We start from the raw sequence: 6,206 nt of genomic DNA, 5'->3' as shown, positions 1-6,206 counted from the left end.
GCTAAATAGGTCCCAGTCCTTGGGATGCTCTCCAACATATTTTCGCAACGCGGAAGTCAGCGTGTGGTTAAACCTCTCAACTTGGCGGTTGGCTTGCGGGTGGTACGTAGTCGTGAACACATTGCGTATGCCGAGAATTCGGCAGACGTTCTGAAAGAACCGGGCCATGAACTGTGTTCCATTGTCGGACAGCAGCTTGACCGGCGGTCCGTACACGAATACTCAATGGTGAACGAAGGCTTGTGCGATGTGCGCAGCTGACATCTTCTTCAACGGTACGGTTCGTACCAGTTTCGAGTATCGATCGCTGATCACGAGAATATACCGATTTCCTTGTGTAGTTGTAATTAGCTCGCCGAGGATGTCGATGGCGAAAAACTCCAGCGGAACATTGGGCGTGAACAGCTTCATTTCCTTCGTGTTTCTTCTTAACTTCACCCTTTCCCGCGCACATGCGGCACAATTCTTCGCGACTGCATAGCAGTCTAGGGCCATCGTAGGCCAGTAAAAATATCTTCTGAATGTCTTGTAAAGTTTCCTGCCTCCCGGGTGGCCTGTCAATTTTTCGTAGTGGCTCAACCCTAGGACGCAGTCCCTTAACGATTGTGGTATCACCACTTGTACAAACTCCGCCGCGGTACGGCATAGATTTCCTTCGAGTTCCTCGGTCTCCATGCTGAACGTTCTCACCTTTCCGGCGTCCATTTCTTCCTTGATGCGGTTGCAGAAGGGGTCGACGGCTTGCTCGCGAATGAGCTCCTCCGGAGTGACAGCTAGGAATTGATCGAGGCGATCAGAGACCGTCCCCCCTCAAGAGCAAGGGTGTCGTCTAACGCGTTAAAGCTGTCCTCGTCCTCCACTGTACCCTCGGCCGGTTCGGCCATAAAGCATGGGATTTCGTCGTCGATTTCGTCGAGGGTTTCGCCTGCGGTCCGTAATCTTGACAGGGCATCAGCTTGACTGTTCGCCTTGCCCTTCTTGTACTTGATTTCGAAATCAAATTCCGAGAGGCGGAGCCTCCATCGGATTAATCTCCCGCTGGGGTCGATTACGTTCATCAACCACCTCAATGAAGCATGGTCGGTATGCACAATGAGGTGCTCGCCATATAGATATGGTCTTAAAGTCTGTACGGCCCAAATTACCGCTAGAAATTCTTTTTCTGATACAGAATAGTTTCTCTCGGCTGCGGCTAAATTTCTTGAAAGAACCCCATGGGTTTACGGTGCGCATCCGGATGCGTTTGAAATAATGCAGCGCCAATTTGATAGTCGCTTGCATCGGTATCTACCGAGTAGGGTAGGTCCTTCTTCGGCAGCGCCAACACCAGGGATGCCAAGATGTCGTCCTTGAGCTTATGAAAAGCTTTTTCGCATGGTTCGTCGAATCCTTCCAACTGGACCGATTGTCCTTTCTTCAGTAGTTGGTTTAGACGATGCGCAATTTTCGCATAATGCGGAACAAACTTGCGGTAGACATTGCAAAGTCCCAGGAAGCTTCTGAGCTGTGTCTGCGTTTGAGGGTACCTCACTTGTTCCAATGCGGCGGTTCGCGCTGCGTCCACTTCTAATGTACCTGGCCGAACGACATGGCCCAGGTACTTGGTCTTTTCGACGAAAAATTGGACTTGCGAAGCTTGAGCTTCACACCTGCCTTCTCCAATACAGACAGTATTTCGTCAACGTGGACGACGTGCTCCTCCCAGGATTTGCTGAAGATGATGATATCATCCAAATACACCAGACACGACTTCCATCGGAACGGAGAGAGCAGTATATCCATGGCTCTCTGAAACGTCGCCGGCGCATTGGTAAGCCCGAAGGGCATTCTTGAAAAACGGTAGAGACCTGAGTGACACGAAAAAGCTGTCTTGTCGCTGTCCGCTTCGGGATCCGTGGGCTCCGAAAACGACTCCGTCGTGTATGTGGGCGTCGGTAAAGTTGACGACCCGCTTGCCCCGTAGTCCTCGTGTCCGTAGCCCTCCGATGGCTCAATAAAATTGCCTTCGGCTACAAATGCTCCTTCATAATGATTTTCGCTACTTCCATGCGCACCGCGTTCATCTGACGCAGAGATTGACTCGGCTAAGTGGACGGCGGCGTGACATTTACGACCGGGATAAGAAGCCCTCGGCTTGGTCCCCGCCCTGAACGTCGACGGCGTCTGAATCGTGACCTTCTTGGTCTTCTTGTCCTTGGCGCGGCTCGCCGAGCCATGCGCCTTTGCGTAATTTACCACTCTCAAAATTGAGACATCTCGGTTATCTTGTCGATACTGCGAGACCATGGGCTTGATACTGGCATCTAGCCCCTCGACGAACATGGTCATCTGCTCCTCCATGGAATAAACATTCCCACAGCGATTAATCGCGTCTGTTAGGCGAATGTAAAATTCCATCTCGTCTTCAGACGGTCTCTGCTGAACTTCTCCCAACGCGAGCACGTCTTGACGGATCGACTCGTCGGTTGCGAAACTCCTCAAAAACCACTGTACGGCCTCTGGCCAAACGGACACCTTTCCGTGATGGGACCCGGCCGTCTGAGACACAGAAGTGTACTGTCTCAAGGCGATGCCGCTTACAAATTCGGGCAACAAGCGGATCGCTTGCCCCTCGTTCATTTCTTGAGTATCAAACTCTTGAACTAACTTGCCAAAAAATCCAACACAAGGACCACGTCCTCACCTGTGAACGTGTTGTCCTTCTTCACCTTAGGCGGAATATTTCTCCTGATTTTTCGCACGGCGGTCCGCCGGGAACTTGACAAATATGTCTGCGGGTTCCGCAAGCGGTACGTTCGGTACGAAAGTAATTTCTTGAAGAGGTAGTTGGTCGGATTCAGCTCCTCCAACTCCTCCCATCGCTGCCCGCGCCGCGTTGCGACATCTTCGGGCTCCGCGTCCTTGTCTCTCCGGGAGGTGGACGAAGTGACTCCGCCTCGTCAGGAGGAAATTTTCTTGCTTGACGAAATTCCGTTTCCTTCTTCTGAACGGCGTTCGGAATCGCCCGAATGGTTCGACGAACCGCCGTTACCATCTTCGGAGGGGCCAAGCGACTCCGACTGTGAGTCGCGGTCCTCCGGATCGTCACTACAGTGACTCTTGCTTCTACGTCGCTTGTCCTTCTTCGAGGACTTTGACTTGGAGCTCCGCTGTCGAGCGGGCTTGTCCTTCTTCGATCGACGATCGCCTTCTCCACCCGGAGAGAGCGGCTTTGGGTCCAATTCTTGCTGCGCTGGGCCGTTAGCCTGCTCAAGATCCTTGAATCGCTGCGCGGCGCGATCGAACTTGTCGTCAATGCTGGTTCGGAACTGGCCTAAGGACTCTAGCGCCTGATTCGCATCGTGCTTTGCGTCCTTGACCGAAAGCTTCAATGAAGCGAGGACCTCCGGCTCGATGCCGTCGGTCCCGTCGCCATTATTTTTCTCGACGAGTCCCACGCGCGCGGTCAGCTCTTCCAACGCCGTGTGGAACTCGGAATTTTGCAACTCAAGTTGCTTCTGCACGAGGCCTAATTCGGCCTCGAGATTTTTCTTCGCTTCTTCGCGAAATTCGCTGCTCATCTTCTCCAACTTCTCGTCGAGGTCAGTCTTGTCGGCGGCAATCCCCGTAGGGGATTTTGATCTCCGGGATCCGTGGCCGTATTGGCCTGGCTCCGGGTGCGAGGACCCCTCGGGATCCTCGACGCCCGTGCCGATCCGCTTCTACTCGCCCCGGGACCGACGTCCCCGAGTGCGCTTGTTGACATCGTTCGGCGTAGCGAACGAACCTAAAAAAAGATACGAACAAAAAATAAAAAAGAGACTCCGTACCCAGACCACTTCCTTGTCGTAGAAAAAACTAATTCTAGGTCGAGAGATCACTTTTGTAGTGCGTCTCCAGACCGAGACTGTCGTCGGCACAACTCTAGGTCGGGTTTCCTGTAGACAATTCTAGGTCGGGAGACCACTTTTGTAGTGCAATGTGCCTGGCAGGCCGCGAACACAGTCCGACGGTCAAACAAAAAGAAGAAAAACAGCAACAGAAACAACCACTGCCGATGGCACGCGCTACGGAGCGTTCGAGACTCCCTTTCCCCTTGTGCGGGCTTGCGGTCCACGGTAGCTCGACTCCGACGGGGGGGTTAAGGAAAGATACCCGGCCCGGGAGGATAATGGTGGTAGAGACTTGCGAAGACTTGAGTGCTCGACGAGTGCGGGTTGGGCTTGTCTACGAGAATGTAACCGCGGTTCGCTGGGTTGTAAGGCCAATGCTCGACGAGCGTCTTTAGCACCTTGGGTATAATTGAAGGTCTTCGACGGGGGCTTGTTCAGCACTACCCGACGGGATCGTAACCGTGTAGCAACGCTACTACCGACGTGTTGCCCGATGGCTAAAAACACCCTCACCAGCGCGATCGCGATCGCGGTAGGCGGTACCAACTCTGTCTTATACAGTAAGACCTTCGACGGAGGCGTCGTTACAACAGCCTTCCTACGGAACTTGAAACAGTAGCAGCGCTACACAACGTGTTGCCCGATGTCTAAAACACCTACACCGGATCGGTCGCAACCGACTCCAATGGAACCAACACAATTGAGGGAAAAATAGGTGTAGAGATACAAAAGGATAGGAATTAGAGATATAAAAGGTAAAAGGATAAGGAAAAGGAATGGGACCTCGAGCAATAGAGGATGTCGTTAGCAGCGTAGAAGGGAAGCGTGTCGCGTTAACGGAAGCGGTCTTCGACGAAGGCGAGATCTAACTCCGGCAACTCGGGTTGGCTTTATTGACTTGGTCGGTCAAAGGGCTAAGTTATATAGAGCCCCGCCGGGGCGAGTACAGTAGCTCCCGGCTCTAGATTCGAGATCCAATTAGTAAATAAATTAAATAATTAAAATAATCGTGCGCTTCGTCGCACACGTGTGTCCCCCAAACCCGGACTACAGTATCCAATTTTTTTCCTTTTTCACTTCTTTTCACCCCCCTTTTCAGGTGCGTATTGGACTACAAGACTTCTCAGAGGTGGAAAGTTGGATGCCGGCAGGAGGAGCATATGTCGCTCTGTCCAGATGTCGCTCAAAATCCGGGCCATGGGTAAAAGGAATGCATCAGAAGTGCGTGGTGATCAGCCCACGAGCACGAGCCTTTGAAAAATACATTGATAAGATTGCTGAAGTACATACGCATCGCATTATTAGGAATAACGACTCAGACAAATCTGGGGCTACGCAATTTCGATGCCACCGACTAGCAGCGCGCTTTGTATACTATGCTTTGCTGACCTAGGCAGGAAGAGGAAAACGAAAACTATGGGAAAAGAAGAAGCTCATGCAGATTTTGAAGGAATTCAGAAACTCTGGAAGAAGAATAGTATATAGTAGCAACCTCTAAAATGCGACTTTACTGTGTACACAATAAAGTCGGATTTTAGAGGTTGAAGAGCAAGACGAAAACAAAGCATCAGTCATTTTAGCACAATACGAAACCAGTAAAGCGATCAACAACCTCAAATCTATTGAATCAAACGTTCACGGTATTAAAGTGGCGATACAATTCTCTATACTTTCATTGTCATTGTTGGAAATGTTGGCAATAAGGCATTTCCATGCCAATCCAACTTGTATCTCAAAAATGGTTAGCACCCGCACAGTAGATAATCATGCCATTGGACCATGCCAATTGATCCGGAAATGCACATCGAAAGTCTTTCTAAACAGTACAAGTAAGACCCACACTACCAAAATACAAATTTGACATGTGCTGAGAGGTTACGGCATTTGACGTGTTGCCAGCATACTGATTAAACATATCAAGTGAAGTTTGTACATAGAATAGAACAGTTCGGCGCCCATTGGACAGTTATTCTTCTCGTCAGAACGTCTCTTTTTAGCTTTAGGCGAACGATTAAAAAAGCTGCAGTTAGAGTTGTAAAGAGACGGAAACTCAAGCATATAGTCAGAGAAGGGGCTTCGAGCTTCTTAAGCGACCAGTTGGCATTTGTGAGAGCCGTCAACCATGAGAAAATTGTCATATCATAGCCCATCAATTCTGATAATAGGTCAGCAATTCTTAACGGAATTGATGAGCTCTATTGCACCTTGTGGAATGACAAGATAAATGTCTCATAATCAGGCTCTGAATCCAGGGCGAAATGTGATGCGTGAAACAACGGTGCTTGAGACCATCAAATTAGCTCTAAATTATCAATTAATTGGCGGGCTTGGCGG

The sequence above is a fragment of the Chondrus crispus genome, genomic scaffold (genome assembly GCF_000350225.1).
Source record: "Chondrus crispus Stackhouse genomic scaffold, scaffold_173, whole genome shotgun sequence".
Lineage (NCBI taxonomy): Eukaryota > Rhodophyta > Florideophyceae > Gigartinales > Gigartinaceae > Chondrus > Chondrus crispus.
This window is presented reverse-complemented; position numbering follows the sequence as displayed.